This window comes from Equus caballus, chromosome 20, assembly GCF_041296265.1.
Source record: "Equus caballus isolate H_3958 breed thoroughbred chromosome 20, TB-T2T, whole genome shotgun sequence".
NCBI classification, from domain to species: Eukaryota; Metazoa; Chordata; class Mammalia; order Perissodactyla; family Equidae; genus Equus; species Equus caballus.
The window spans coordinates 17,337,814-17,354,704 of record NC_091703.1 but is presented as its reverse complement, the minus strand read 5'-3'; the positions used below and the strand labels follow the sequence as shown (position 1 = coordinate 17,354,704).

Below are 16,891 nucleotides of genomic sequence, written 5' to 3'. Positions count from 1 at the left end.
TATTTGGGATTCCATCTTTATGTATTTGGGAAGACTGAAACTACCTGGGCTGCTGGGCTGTGGTCTTTGTGACAGGGGTAACTGTAGTGTTTCTTTTCTTTGCTTCAAAGAACCTGTATCAATTTTCTATTGCTACTGTAACAAATTACCACAAACTTGGTGGCTTAGAACAACACAAATTTATTATCTTCCAGTTCTGTGGGTCAGAAGTCCAACACAGGTCTCACCAGGCTGAAATTAAGGTGTCAGCATGGCTGCGTTCCTTGTGGGGGCTTCAGGGGAGAATCCATATCATTGCCCTTTCCAGTTCCCAGAGGCCGCTTATTTTCCTTGGCTTGTGGCTCCCTTCCTCCGTCTTCAAAACCAGCAACACTGCATCTCCCTGAATCTTTCTGCTGCAGTCGCGTCCCCCTTGACTCTCTTGTGGACATTTTTGGTGGGGGTGCGGGGGAGGCATTATTCTGCCTACCACAGACCCCGGTGCCATTACCAGCACCAGTGACTGGAGCTAAAAGTAGAGAAACATTTAACTGTAGAAAAAGAAAGGTTATAAAAATGGTTTGAAATAATTCTCTTTTCAGTGGTATAATTTCCGTGTTTTAGAAGCAGTTTTTCTTTTAGTCAAGGTAGTGTCACACAGAAAATATTTGGAGGATATTGAAAAGTAATTGTTTAAATTGGCAAAGACATTGCAATAAGAGAGAAAAAGGTAGGGGCGCAAACTCCAGACAAGGAGTTGGAAAGCTTGAATGTGCAATTTAGTACTCACTTGCTCAGGAGGGGAGAGCTTGATGAAAATTCAGATTCCTGGGCCCTAAGAGCCTGATTAAGTGGGTCAGGGGCGGGGCCAAGGGTTATATTTATAATGAGCATTCTCGGATCACACTTGGAAAAACGAAACATGAATAACTTTTAAAACAAATATATATTTTATTAATTTAGTGTAAGTGAAACCATTGCCGTAATACTGATGTTAGAGGACAAAATAAATGAATATATTGAGTTCTTGACATTCTTGTCATTTCAGTTGTATTTGAATGAATGTGATCTGTTTTTGGCATATCCTAATCCTTCTTATATTGTCATATTTATATTCAAGATATATAATGATTTTGACTCTTGATTGTTCTAGTTAAGACTGTCATCTTCTCTGTGTGATTGTTATGTTGATATAAATACGGTTTGGGCTTACTAATATTCAGCAAGAAGTAATGACTCTTGGGAATGTCAGTGACTCTCTGAGTCCTTTTTAAATCAGTTATAACTAGGGTGTCATCACAGACTTGTTTGGAAGCTTAGAGATAACATTCATTAGTTTCTTAACACATAGTAGTTGCTCAATAAATGCTAACTCTAGAAACAAATTGATTAGTTTGAGCTTTTCCTGGAACTTTTAGTTTAGGAATAGGAACTTAGAGTTCAGAATTCCCATCCGTCTAGTCCTTAAGGCCCACTTTCTTTATGGAGTGTTCCCTGATATCCTCTTCTGCATAAAGTGGTTTCCTCGTCTGAAGTTCCATGGCTCTTCTCTTATTCTCATATTTTATTGCCAAGAGGTTGTACCGTTGGTGTACGTGTTCCCTTCTCAGAAGGACTGTAAACTTCCTGAGGGTGTGATCCATACCAGATCCCTCTTACTCCAGACAAGCACCTGGCAGAATTTCTTTCCAAAACTCGTATTTAATAAGTGTGTTCGTGAATAGACTAACATTGAGACAATTACGGCATCATCTTACAATTTTTCAGATATTGTTCTGACTTGTTTAGAAATTCAAAACTTTGCAATGACTTTTGTAAAACCAAATTTCAGGATAGTTATTTACTAAGCTTTATATGTTTTTTATGTTGAGGATATTATATCAAAAATTAGCTAGAGCAAATCTATGTTAATGAGGATGGTTTCTAATCTAGATGATATGTTCCACATGTCATGTCCAAGTGAAGTAAAAATTGAGTTGTTGGCCTGTGTTGGTGATGAGCGAAAGCCATTATACATTACTTGGTAAAATTCATATTCATATCTTGTCAGTTTACAGTGAGCCAGAAATTAAAAATAACATTTGTTTCTGTTTTAGCAACTGCTTTAAAAAATATCTCAAATCATTTTATTTTCTTCAGTTTGACTTCTAGTAGTGTTTTTAATATGTGGCCTTTCAAGCAGTAATGAAATGCATCAATGCAACTTGGCAATGCATAGCAGGACGTGCTTCTAGGATTATTTTTAATGATTAAAAGTCAAATTGAATTTTTAAAAAAACTGACCCAAAATACAGATGAGCCAAGTAAGCCCAGAAAGAAATCTATGAATGAATTGTTGGTTCTTTGCCCTTTGCGTATTTTCCACATCAATTTTCTCCAGCTCTCTTCTTTCTTGCCCATTTACAGCGAAAGGGAAAGGGTAGTGGGGATCTCAAAGTGTAGTTTATTGATATATTTTTCGCATTGCCCCTTCCTGTTCAGTGATAGTTTGAAGAGTGTACCACAGTTTTCCATGGTTTTCAGTTCAGGGAATACAGTCATGAGATCTGTGTTTTCTAAGGCAGCTTTAGTGACAATTTGGAAAGTCGGTTCGAAAACCATGAGAACAGTTGGAAATCTAGATGGGAGGGCAAGAGAGGTGGGCAAGAGCAGAGGCAGTAGTGCTGGAGGGGGGCGTGGAAGGGAAGGATTCACGTAGTATTACCAGGAAGAAGAATTGATAGGATTTGGTGCCAGCTCACTGGAGGAATAAAGGGGAAGGCAGAGGTGTGGGCTCTGATGTTTCCAGTTTGGACAACTTGGTGATGTCAGGGTACCAGGAACAGGCTTAGTGGATCTATAGAAGCAATGAGACCTCAGAGTCTCTCTTACCAGCCAACATTCCCTCTTTGCTTTCCTTGATGATCCTTTAGCTTACCTCTTCTTGGTTGGGGGTTGTAGCTAGTGGCACCTTCAGCTTCACATGGGTAGTCTCGCGCGTCAGGTGCTCCGAGTGAGAACAGGCTGGTATGGACACCATGAACGTGGTGAATGTGGAGGGAGGCAAAAGGGAGGTGTTAGTCTCTAGCTGTCTTAGTGTATAATATGAAAGGCAGTTGTAAAAATTTTGCCAGCCTAAGATTGCTCACTTCAGATTTTGAGAACAATGGGAGAAGTTTGATTTTCACTAAATAAGAACATCACCCCTTCAGTAAGTGAGGACGGTGATTCAGAGAACTTTTCTTTTGTGGTCCCGTAAACTGAAAGGTTCTACCAAGATAGAAAAAGAGAACAGTGCTTCATAAACTATAATTACTTAAATGTTGCCATAAGTTAATATTTTAAATATACTAAAATGGCAACATCAGGAAATATGACTAAGAAGTCAATATGTGACACACCCTTTTCCCCACCTTTGTGGTTGTTGAAAATTTCCACCAGAATGATATATGCAAAGAAGGTTAAGATCAGGCTCTTAAGTTTCAGAGGAAGGCCAAAATTTGCATGGTTCTGCAAATCTAATGATGAAGCTTACAAATGGGAATCCAATATTTAAGTTAGATGGTCTGTCACAGTAATTAGATCTGAGCTATTACAGTGGCTTTCGTTTCTTAACTTCTGTACAGATGTTTGGTGTGGTAAAGAAAAAAAACAGGTCCGCTCCTAACCATGTCGCTTGCAAATACACAAGCCTGCAATTTATTTGGTTGGTCTGAGAGAAAGGGGAGTTTTGGAAGAGAATGAAATGCCTCATGAGTTTGACATAGTATACAACAATTATTGTTATTATTGCTTGATATTAGATTGTACCATTTTATACAAAGTATGTAGCACAATTTTTCAAGAGTAGTTGTGATGCCCAGAGAACGAGCTGGATTCTTCTGTATCCTGTAGTCTGTGGTCCACAGACTTTTTAGTATTCATTAAAAAGCTTCTTGCCAGTGTGTGGCATTTGTAGTGAAAACGGAGATGTACAGAACACTTCGGTGGGACATGGGACTATAGGTAATGGATGTCATTAGGAATAGCTGAGCATTTAGAAAAGGCAAGATATATCAATGGATTTCTAGGTGTACTCCAAACCCATATTTTTTTGCCAGGAGTTCGTTTACTATTCTGCTTTCTTCTAAAATCAATTCCCATGAGGATGAACCTGAATTCTCTCTACTCTGAGAGCATCACAAATAAACTAGCATTGAGCTTCTCAGTGAACACCATTGATTGCACTGTAGATTCCTGTTCTCTTTAAAAGCATATAAAACTTCTGATTGAATTACATTGCTAATTTTGTTTAATCTTAGGACTGAAGGGAAAGATGTTTAAAAGAAGATTGACATAAAAATACGTGCCTGTGTTCTTTAGTCTCCACCCAGTCAAGAAAAATGGGAGCAAGCATGGTACTTCGTGTTCGGCACTGTGGCAAGTGCTGTGAGAGATTCTCCAGAAGGTCCTGAGAACACTTGCCATCTAATAATAGTTGTGAAAGACGAGACTCACGCAAATGAAGCAGCATTACCCATTTTCAGGGAGTGCACAAGTAGGCCCATGTTAATGGGGGTCCTAATCAGAGGTGCTTGGAGGAAAGGGAGAGCTGGACTAGTTCTGGAAGGACAGATGTCTTGAGCTGGGTGTTGGAAAATGATGATGACTAACCTAGAAAGGTATTCAATATGTTTTTAATGATTCTGGGCTGGCAGACGGAAAGCAGTTGAGGTGAGAGAAATAATGGGCAGAGGTGTATAGTGAGCTGAGGGAGCTAAGGGTTTAGAAAGCACTTAAAAAGGATAATACTACCTCTTTGCCTTACTTTGGTGCCTCAGACATGACCCGCATTTTCATTGCCCTGGTTTCATAAAGGTTGCTTTCAGAGGAATTAAGAGGGAATATGGGCTCAGGGTACCGTGGACTTTGTTTATAGAACATCATTGCCAGTGCTCCATTCTCATGACCTTTTAAGAATCCAAAGATTGGACTTCACAGCATCCAGCATATGTGGCTTTTGAGTGAGACTTCTCTTTTTCCACAGGATAACCAGTCTGCTTTAGGAGGCAAAAGAAATGTTCCTGCTCTGTACATTTATTAGAGTGGGCTCTGAACTGATTCATCGAGCGCCCACTCACTGTGAAACTAGAAAGTGAAGAGGTTATTTCATGATTTTTGGAATAACTGCCAGAGGAAGAATCTGGATTGCTCAAGTTCAGTAAACTGGTAATTGGAAATGAGATAACATAGTGAGGAGTGGAGAGAGAATCTTAGGTGTCAGACAGATAGAAGTTGAGTCCTGAATCTGTCACTTAGTTATTTAGCCCTTTGAGCATGTTATTTACCCCCAGCCATCTCCATTTCTTCGTCTGTTTAAAATAGGATAAGGAAAGTGTCTACCACCTAGGGTGGTTCGAAGGCTAAAAGGAGATAATGTCATTTGAGGGCTTAACACTCACATATTGGCTATTATTCCTATTGCATGTGTACATTAACGCCTAAAGGTCACCAGTGTTGTTTAGTGATTCTTTTCACTTTTTAATAGATAATGGTTTATAACTATATACTTCGTTAACTGATTTCATGAAACAGGCTTTCTGAATCTCTTTTAGACTACTTAAAAAGTTTATTGTCTCCGGTTAAACAGATCCTTACTAGATTATTTAAACTTGGGTTGGAAGAAAGTGTTTGCTTAAGAAGTCTAAAATGTGCACCTTTCACAGATTCTTACTTGGTAGAATCCAAGGAAACACATGTTTTCTTCCCAGCTAGCCCTTTCCTGCTGTCCCTTCATGGTGCATGTCGTGGCCGTCACCAGCCTGGGTGAACAGCCCTTGTTAGGTTGAACCCAGTGGTCCCTAGAGAGCTAGAGCTGGTTAGACTGGCAGAAGTCAGGGGTAAGAAGGAAACTCAGCTCTGTGCTTTTACTTCAGGGCGGGAGCTGTGGAGCTTAGAAGATCTGCTCATCAGCAGTTGTCACTTTGAGAACCCCCAAGACCTTTTTGGGCTGGCGAGGGTGGGCTCTGCTAGTCAAAACCATTTTTGTATTTGTACTAAAACATTTTTTACCTATTTTATTACCATTCTCTCACAAGTGTATGGTGGAGTCTTTCAGAGGCTACATGATGTATGGTGATGTTGTATACTGAACTATGTTGACATTCGGGAGGTCTGCATTACTCAGTGAACTAATGTTATTTTCCAGATGGCCAGTGCAAGGTGTTACCAAATCATGCATGGTAAAAGATCCCTCCAAAGGGCAAGATAAACCAATGGATTTTAATGTAAAAGACTAAAAAGAGTTCATTGATATGTTTCGGATTCCAGATTGCCACTATCCTTTAAGAAACTACCACTTGTCAAGTTTTGGGCTACCCTGAAAGAGGAATTTCCATGTTAACTGGAAACGCAGGCCAGATTTTCCCCTATACTTCAATCAAGGGACATGTCACAGCAAATTGAATTCAGAGGCACAGCTGAAAATTTAGCTGTTTTTATTAAACCAGACGTTAAAGAGATTTGCAAAAATTTAAATCAGTGTCACTCTTCTCATTAACTTTTTTGTTCTGAAACATAGTTATTTTTTCATAAAGATACGTTATTTTATGTAAATGCAATGGGTATATTATTTGTATTAAATGAATTAATACATATTTTTAAATTCTCTGTTTTAATTTCTAATACAGTAAATATTCTTAAATGTAATCTATTTAATTAAAAGCTCTTTGGGGGGCTGGCCCCATGGCCGAGTGGTTAAGTCCGTGCGCTCCGCTGCAGGCGGCCCAGTGTTTCGTTGGTTCGAATCCTGGGTGCGGACATGGCACTGCTCATCAAACCACGCTGAGGCAGCGTCCCACATGCCACAACTAGAAGGACCCACCACGAAGAATGTACAACTATGTACTGGGGGGCTTTGGGGAGAAAAAGGAAAAAAAAAATAAAATCTTTAAAAAAAAAAAAAAAGCTCTTTCGGGTTCTCGATACATTTTAGGAGTGTAAAGAGGACTTGAGACCAAAGAGTTGGAGAACCCATGGCCTAGTGTCTTGTTTCCTAGGGCGCGTTCTGGTCAACGCATGTCTACTAGTTGCTTATTTCTTCTGGAAAAAGTGTTCTGTGGTCAAATATATTTTGGGCCAAGATGCATGCTTTCTCCCCTCTTAGAGCTTTACCCTACATATTAATACACCAAAGTCCCTCAAAAGTGTTCCTTGAATTTATTCCAACCTTTCAAAATTCTCCTTTTCTTTTTAGCATAATATCATGTTCCACAGCATCCCACTGAACACACAGGCTAATATATGATATATGTGCCCTCTCCCCGTTTTTCAAAAGTAAAAAGCAAGATTTATCAGGTACTTTCCTTCAAATCCCTACCTTATTTAGAGGAAGGCCCATGAAAGTTTACCAGCTAATCTGACTGACTCTGTTTTTACAAAGAAAGCTACTCATCCTTCATCATATTATCCTATTTTGCTTATAATCTTCCAAGCTGTTTTTACATATATTTCCAAACTCATAGGTTTTTAAAACTCCGTTTTAGACATTTTTGTGTGTTAAGGAGTAGCATCCACTCCTTATGTCATAAGACAAACTAATCTCATCACCACACAAATTGTGCAAATTGCAGGGTAGGTCCCAGCAGCCTAACTGTGGAGCTATTACTACTGCTTGGTATTTTTAAATTGCAAAAAATACCTTTGGTGATGCATCATATGCCTTTATAAAACTCAGTCGCTTTTTGAAACAGAAAGATTTATAAATGGCAGTGTGGTTTTTGTTTTTTTTTTTATGATTCTTTGTTTCCAGTTCTTTGGTTTCCATTGGTTGTGGGCACGGTCCTAACAGTTAAAATAAAAGAAACGTATTCCACAGCTTGGATAAAGAACATGTCCCTGGCTGCCACTTGATGGGCATTCTCCTCCTAAAAAATAAGAAGGGTACAATAACCAGCAACAGCTCCTTGCCGACAACAGTGCCAATCTAAATTTGTATTAAGACAGAAGTGCAGAGATCGTTTCTTCCACTTTCGGTATTTCACGTGTCTGTGTCAGGGAAAGAATGGGAAAGTCTTAAATTGTTACTAATAATTAACAGGACGATAGTCATTGTATTTTATAGAGTTCAAGAGCTTTTATTTTTCGTATTTTGGTCTTGCCAGTCTCTACTTAAAAACTTAACATTGTCTGAATTCTGAGTGACTTTCTATTGCCAACTGAAAATTGATTTTCCCTCATTATTTAAAAAATTCAAGGAGAAATTACTGTGGCTATCTTACTCAGAATCTTGTTGTTTTTTCACTACTGGGTAGTTTTAGGGAGAAATCTTGACATGTGCAAAAAAGACCTTCAGTCTATGGGAATATATATTAGAGCATTTGCACACTGGGCTGGAAATTCTCTCATAGTTAAATCAGCCAGATTAACCAGACTGAAATTAAAGAACCAGACTGAGGTTACTCTTCAAACAGTAAGAGGCCACCATTCCATCTTCTTTGACAGTTGAGTATAGATTGTAGTGTATTTGGGATATCACAAATAGAGGAACTGTAAGCCGTGTGGCAGGTTAAGAAGTTTGGTGAAGATGCATGTGGGCCATTGTTTCTATAAACTCTGTGATGTTAGTACTTTCTGCGGTGGAAAGTCAAACTTCAGGTATGCACATCTGAAGTAGGAGAAAAGGTTATTCTAGAAGGGCAATGTCATGCGGTCATTAAGAGCCTAAGCTCTGAGTCAGATGACCTGAGTTTGAGTCTCACTTCCACCACATATGTATGGTGTTGGGCAAGTGATGTAACTTCTTTGTGACTCAGTTTCTCCAACTGTAAAAAGTCAGATGAAATTCCTAGAATAGTGCCTTGCACATCATAACTGTATTAGTTATTTATCGATGTGTAACAAATTACCCCACATTTGGTAGCTTAAAACAGCAACTGTTTATAATCTCATAGTTTCTGTGAGTAGGAATCAGGGCACATCTTTGATGAGTGTCTCTGGCCCAAGGCCTTTCATAAGACTGCAGTCAATCCATTAGCCTAGCCTGCAGTCTCATCAGAAGGATGGAGAGGAGCGTGGTTGGGATCTGCTTCCAAGGCCACATGGGCGCCTCCACAGGATGGCCCCACAACCTGGCAGTCGGCTCCCCACAGAGTGAGTGAGCCAGGAGGGAAGGCAAGAGAGCACCCAAGATGGAAGCTACAGGCTTTTTATAACCTAGTCTTGGAAATGACATCCCGTTACCTTTTCTGCACTCTGCTAGAAGTGAGTTGCTAAATCTAGTCTACACTCAAGGGGAGAGGACTATACAAGGGCATGAATACAAAGGGGTGGGATCACTGGGGACCATCTTAGAGGCTGCCTATGACAGTAACTTGTGCTTTAACTGATATTTTACCCACATGTCCGTGAGTTCCAAAGTTATATGTCAAACTGTCTACTTGATATCACACTAGGATGTCTAATAGGCATCTTGAACTTAACATGGAAATGTGGAGCTCCGTGACACCCGCTTCTCTCCCGGTCTTTTCCATCTTGGTGAATGGCAACTCCATGCTTAGAGATGATCAAGTCAAAAACTTGGAGGGATCTTTCTTAACTCTCTTCTTTCTCTTATACCACTTGTCAACTTGACCTTCAGAATATACCCAGAATCTCACCAGTTCTCACTACCTCCTCCCCCAGTGTCACCTCCTTAGTCCATGTGTTGGCTGTCTCGCTTGAATTTTTGCAGTAGCCTAACTGGGCTCTCTGTTTTCACCTTTGTCCCCTTATGGTCTATTCTTCACACAACAGACGGAATGATCCCTTAAAACGTAAGGCAGCTCATTATACTACTCCATTCAGACTTCTCGGGTGTCTTCCCATTTTACTTGGAGTGGAAAGCCAAAGTCTTTACAATGGCCTACATGGCCTTTCGTGATTAGAAAATTATTTTTCTGTATTTTATTGTATAAAATGATGCAAAGGTGTATAATAAATACTGTATGTATGTATGTCTGTGTAAACACATATTTATATGTTTCATTATTTAATTTATTTAGAATTTATTCCCTGGATGGTGTAAAACAGGAATCCGACTCTTTCTAAATGAAGAGCCAATTTTCCCAGCTCTGTTTATTGAATAGAACACCCATTCCCCACTGAAGTGATATTCCAGCATGAACCTCTTAGTCTCTTCCTATGCAGTGTGTCTATTGAATTTTAGAATAAAGATGTACCTAATAGATCATATAAGATACAGTGTTGTAGAGATTTTATTTGATGTGGTATACCCAAATACACATAAAAACAACAAATTATAATTGGGAATTAATTATGGAGAACACGCACTCATGTCCCCTTTATTTGATATATAAGGAACTAATTCTATTTAGGAGATTGTGACTTACATTTAAAAGATCCACTTAGCTGCAAAACTAAGAGTAAAAAAAAAACACTCATGACTTTTAGGCCCCTGTTTCTGACTTATGTTGACATAATATGCTTTGCTGCTGCTGCTTATAGCTGTTCAGAAAATTATCACAGAAATGCTTATCAAATTTTAAAACCCTTTAAGGCTATCCGGTGGAGTGAAATCCTTGTTTATATAGCTGACTTTCAGTGTTCAGACATGTCTGTGGATGCTCTAGGCCCCTGGTGTTCTTTTCTCCTTTCTGGACTTTTCATCTTATCTCTATTTATAATTTCAACTGGCGAACGAGAATGGGTAGGCAAAAGAAATTAAACTCAAGCCAGTGTGTTTTGTTGGTTATTAGCAGCGCTACTGAAAAGTTGGCTCAAGGAAGGAAGCATGCTGTAATTTTTGCTTAAAAGGAGATGTGGAGAATTTTCAGTAGTTTTCTAGCTAATATTTGTCCCAGACTTGTTGCACTTGTGTGTAATGGAGCGTCGGCCATAAATCACAAAATAAATCGCTTCCAATTCCTTCACATCTACAGAGATAAGGATGGAAAATCTTGTCACTTGCATAAGTCTTTTTTTCCCCCTCCCGTACAAATAGTATAAGCCTTGCTCCTCTGGACACCTGGCTTTGGCAGCCAGTGAAGGGCCTTGAGCTAATAATGGAGCCATTCTGCCTCTCCCAGATGATTTTGCTGTACTTGGTGACAAGAATATAATCTAGAAATGAATTTGTTTCTTTAGGGCAAAAACAAAACAGAAAAAGAGAAAGAATACTGTAAGAAGTATTGTGCTTGTGGTAAACTTTTTGAACCAACACCAGATTACGTTACATTCAGTGACATTATTATATCCTTTAAAAGTCAATGGGCATGAGTGATTAAACCCAGAGTCTAGTCAAGGCACAAATTAACTTGCTGTGTGACATTAAGAGGTCCATTAACCTCTCTGGACCAGCAGTTTCATTTGCAGGAGAATTTTGAACTAGATGACAAAGACTCTTCCTGTTCTAAAATACCAAGATACAAAGCTGGGAACAAATAAGAGAAATGCAGCAATTTATTTTTAGTAAAAGAAGATTGATACCAGCCAATAACTCCAATGAGCTAGCTTAAATCCTCCTCTCTCCAAATTCTGTTTTTACCAAAATGATAAGCTAAAGACAGTTTGTCATGCTTTGAACTTCCTGGCTTATGTTGATTTGTATCAATATGTTACTGTTGCATATTTGAGTGGGAGCTGAGTTACATTTCATGAAAACTGCACGGAAAACTAATAAAATCGTTACAACCCCACTTTCGGTGGGTATTGATAGCATCAAGAAAATAAAGAAGACTGCCATTTTCAGGCAGTCACTCTTCCAGCCAGACTGAAAATATAATGGCCTTAATTCAACTCAACTCGCTCGTTTAAACATTAACCAAGAGCAGCCCTCTCCTCCTCCTCAGAAGTTTTAAGTGCCTACGTGAATTTAACCACAGATACACACAACCCCCAAAAAGTCCTTTTAAAAAACGTTGAGTATTCTGTAAAGTAATAGCTTCAGAAGGCTTTCAAGGAATTGATTATTCACACAGCAACCTAGTGAGGCATAAAAGTATATCCTCTTTCTTACAACCGGCTCCTGTGGTGATGAGATCTTTGGTGATCGCCTCAAGACCTTCAGAGATTCAGAGTGTTTAGAGTTACGAGTAGGATGCAGTCACCCTAGTTAGAGAACTGGGTGACCCCCTTCCAATGAACTTTCAAAATAGATGAGGAAGAGCTCATAAAAGGATGAAAAAGGATGCAGACATGTTTTGAAGACCGTCTCCAGGCTCTCACATGGTTGTGTGTGGATTTGACTAAGCATCAGAAGCAGCTCGAACAACACCCTGTGACAAGTGAGCCTTATAAGCTCCCAAGGCAGAAGAGAACTTTTCAGATCGACCTTGTCACATGCCCTTCTAATGTGTAGGCTTCATCAGCTGCTCTGAGTGGGGGTAAAGAGGCATGCATATTTTAACCATTCATTTCATTTTCAGTGTGTAAAGTAAATGCTACTTTCCAACTTGGGTGGAGAAGGGATTTACCAAGATTTATCAAGAGTCAGAACGAAAACCCGTCAAATTACCTATTTGTAGTGCAAAATGGAACATTTCCTCTCTCACACTTTATCTTTTTTGTTCAATCCTAATAGCTCTTTATTTAAAAATATTAATATTAGCTCAGTCCATCTGAGTCTTTCATGGACAGAATCAGATGAATTTTAGCTTGAAACAAAATTTTCTCCATTTTCTGCCCTCGCTCCCTGCACAGGGATGTCCTTTAATTATTTAAACGTAATGAATCCTTCTTTACTTATTTCGATTAGTAACCTTGAAATTTTGCAAGTGGCGTTCCCACTGGTGGATATCATAATGTTCGAGATGCAGAAGCTACCCCAGCAGGTGCTTTGCTGTGTCTCTGTTCCTCTGCCCCCACCTCCAGTGTTGTAGGGCACCATGTGGAGATCAGTTGTGCGATAGCTTCGTTCTGGTAATTGACATGCTTGTTTGAGGTTATAAAATATACATCTGAAAAAGGCCAGGGATTTCCCCCTGAATATCGCCTAAGTGCTTGAAGTGGCATTTTCATTCTGACTTGCTGTTTTGTTTTGTTTTATTGCAGGATACTGGAGCAAAATGAAAGAGTTGATTTTGAGGCCTCAGAAGTAGTGCTGCTACAGGTCATGAACAAGAGAGAAAGAGTGGACTTCAGCCTGCACAAATGGTCTTGAAACACGGATGGTTTGGGGTAAGTCATCTGAAGGATTTATCATTCGTTAGCTTTAAATTTCGTCAGTCGTCATTGATTTGGTGTCCCAGGACATCTTGTACAAGTGCACGGCTATTTCGCGACAACCCAAGCAACAGGATGTTTGAGAAAATGTCGTTCTAGGGATAGAGGGCCACGAGAGCAACTAAGTTTACTTAGTGTGTTTGTTTCTGAAATTTGCAGAATAGTAAGATTGGAGTAGAATGCATTTGTGGTTAGAAAAGACCAAAAAAGGAAAAAAGGAAAATACCCAAAGCATTAAACACACAAACAACAAACAAATTCCATCTTCCAGATATTCCATTTTAGCTGAGAGCATAGGGGATTAATCATACAAGAGATAGTAGCTTCAATCTGATGGCAAGTTTGTTACCCTATCGTGAACTATTAGACTGGGCAAGGTGAGGCGAGTTCAACAATGTTTAGTACTCGAGTACCTTTTAACTAAACATGGTGCCCTGGAGGGCAGTCTTGGTGTGGGGGTGGAATTCAAATGCTCCAAACTATAAATAAATAATGAATAAATTCCAAACTGTACAGCAAAATAATGTGAACTTCCAAAGAAGTTTTATCAACCTACTTCGTTGTATTTCTTGGAAACAGAGTCCTCAAATGGAAGCCCCGTTCTGCCCTCCTATCTTGGTGACCTCGGACAACTTCTCCTCTCGAAATGAGTCACCCGTAAAAACTCGAGTACATGCCTCGATGATCCCCAAGGTCTCTTGCAAATTTAAAATTCCACACTTCACTCCAGTGAAATTAATTAAACAATGATGCCCTCTGATTCTTGCTGGCTGAATTTATGGTGTGCCCCTGGCACGTCATCCTTTGCAAGGGGTGCTCACTGGACCAGCCAGCGTGGAGGACGGGCCAGGCACCTAGGGGTCCCTTCTCCCTACTGAAACTGATCTTATGAACCAGCCCTTTGATCAAGTAGGCCTTGTGATGTCTGCTGTTAAGAATTTATTCCCTTCCAGCATTAAAGAAGACGTGGTACAGTGTTATATGAATATAATATTTGAGTAAACGAGATAGGCTTATTTTGAATTATTATCCTTTATTTTTCTGTCAGGGATCTAATGGTTTCCTTCTCTGTGTTTGCTGTCACTGTGTTCTGGGTTATCTGCCAGTCCTTTAATCCTGTGGAGCCCCAAACCTTGTTTTACGTTGAACAGAATTTATTATTTTTCTTTTTTACTAAACATCCCTTTTCTGAAGCAGAGCTGTGAATGACACTTTAAATAATTCTCAGATGTCACTCTTGTGAGCAGCTGGCTGTCTGCCTCAGAGTGGTGCATTATTTGGGTTTCATAACAGCGTTTTTTTCTCTTACAAATGTTAAATTATGAAGTGCAGGAAACCACATGAATGCGGCAGAATGAAAATGCAAACATAGTATATCTGGAAATGCCGGTTTTATGTTTCTCTTGGTGACAGTCTCCTCCCTGCAATCAACATGTAAAGCCTCTTTACCTGTTTGGTGACAGGCTTCTAGCTCATGTCTTCATCTTCATTTATGCTGTATGCTATGGCCAACTTGTCACACTGACTCAGGAGATTTGGTTAAAACAGTTGCATGGGGCTGTCTCTTTCTATCCAAGTCCTGCCTGACCTCTAAGCCCAGCTCACGTTTGCACAGTCTTTCCTGAATGTTCAGGACTTCACTGAGTGGTCCCTCTTGATGAACTCCTTAGCATTTAGAGCCTATATCATAAAAAATCTATGACTATGCATTGCTTGTGGGTGTTTACTATCATCTCATCTGGGTTGCAAACTGCTTGAGAGCAGGAATCAGATCATAGCCCAGCATTTCTTAAAGGTACTCTAGCCCCAGGCCGTCCTGCATCAGAATCACCTGGACGTGTGTATGAAAGTTGCAGATTCAGCAACACCCAGCTCGATGAGTCAGAATTTCTGGGGATTTTGAACCCAAGAAACTCACCAAGGGTAACTCTTTTGCCCACTGGAGTTTGAGTCTGCTTTTTCATCCTCCTCTTTGCCTCCTCAAGTACTACATAGGGTCTAGGTCTGAGCACATTGTACGCACCTAGCAAATATTTGCTGCTTGATCTCAGCACCATCAAACTATGATGGTTGCGTTCACTCGTCAGTTGCCTAGCCTTTTCGGGATGTGAAGTCAGCATGTTCTCTGAACCCTTTAGAAACCGCGTTTTGTCTAAATGTGTAAAGTGTTTCCCTAGGTCAGAGGGAAACTCTCTTTTTATGTCTGTTTCTCTTCAACCACTGACTTGCGTGTCCCTAGTAGTGGCAGTGGCCCCTGACTGAGTCTGGAATAGCAGGAACATCAGCTGTGGGGAGCTGGACTAGAGCAACAGGATGCGAGAAAGATCTGAGGATGGGAGCAGAACTGCGGTAACCTAGAAGCTTATCCTTGGCCCCCAACGCCACACCTGCTGCCCTTGGCAGTTTATTTTGAATGGCATTTCTTTCAGCTGTTAGGGCTCACAGGTTGTCAATTTTGGCGGCAGGAGAGGGGTCCCATTGCTGAAAGGGATAAAGTTAAGCTGCAGTGGACACATCAAAGCACCCACAGTGGCAGCAGCAGATTGAGGATTTGAATCTGATGTTAACAGACGGTGGTGGTGACACTTGTCCCCTCCCTCCCTCCTCCGCTTGCTCCAGCAAGGGCAAGCCTGGCCTTGGAGGATCCAGAAGAGATTTTCAGGGGGCTGTTGCTTCTGGTGCAACTCCTGAATGCCCTTGCTGATGGATCCAGCCTTGGTAGAAGATCTGACAGTTAGTTCAAGTCGGAAACCAAACAGAAGAACTCATAGGAGCCAAGCCAGCCTTTCAGAGAGCAAGTGGGGTAATCAGGAAATTTATTAACTGTGAAGATAACCACTCCCAAATGCATTAAACCTTTCCTTTGCAACTTATTTTGACTCTTGCTTAGTCACGGTTTTACTTAGAGAAGTTGTGCCAATCCTGAATTAACTTTGTGTGAAAAGGCACATTCAAGCACAGTGACAGGAAAGCATCTTCTTCTGGGTCTCCATCTAATTTTGACTGTGGGAGGTTTGGAAAGCAGAAAAGTGTAACAGAGTGGATTGGCAACGGGCTTTTTCTCATATTCTCAGCTAAGGGAAGGGAAAAAAGCATGGTTCCCAAAGTAGTGTTAAGGGCAAAGGGGGCTTTTTAAGATGTACTTCATGGAGAACTGACTAGATTTTCTTCTGCGTAGCTTCTTCCAGTTGGGTGGGTGGGGCTGAGGGCTGCTTTTGTGATGCAAGAGGCCGGTGCAGGGGTTATCAGCTATGGAAAAGAAATGTACAGTTGTTGATGTGTCTTTGAGCCTTTCTTAAAGGCTTTAAGATGGAGGAATAACTAGGGACAAAATTAAAGAAATTATAAAGCACATGATTTTAGCAAAATGCAAGATGCTGGCATTGCCATTTTTGAGGTCTTTAGTGGTGCATGGAATATTTCCTTACAAGTAGCCATCCATCGTTGGTAAAGAGAAAAACTGGTTCTAGAAGAGCGTGTGTCTAGTTAGAAACTATGGTAGTCCCCCAGTATCTGAGGGGGATACATTGCAAGACCCCCAACGGATGCCTGAAACCACAGTACCAAACTGTATATATACTATGCTTTTTCTTATACATACATATTTGAGGTGCGACAGCAAAACTAGCACAAATTTCTTTTCCTTCTTCACAATTTCGTGGATAGAAGGATCATTCTTACCATAAATCTTAACAACCTTAACATGTGATTATTTTTTCTTTCCTTTTTAAGTTGA

General features: G+C 40.1%; 2 protein-coding genes across 13 annotated transcripts in view; one reads left to right on the top strand and one right to left on the bottom strand.

The window, feature by feature from the left end:
- Positions 1-16,891, top strand: part of ATXN1 (ataxin 1) — a 384,336-nt gene that overhangs the window by 82,506 nt on the left and 284,939 nt on the right. For all 12 annotated transcript variants that reach the window (XM_070244939.1, XM_070244941.1, XM_070244938.1 and 9 more), the window contains one exon: positions 12,985-13,110. The gene's annotated coding sequence lies outside the window, so the exon portion shown is untranslated. The remainder of the gene's footprint in view (positions 1-12,984; positions 13,111-16,891) is intronic.
- LOC138919688 (basic salivary proline-rich protein 4-like) overlaps positions 1-16,891 on the bottom strand; it is a 106,142-nt gene that overhangs the window by 83,023 nt on the left and 6,228 nt on the right. The window lies entirely within an intron of this gene.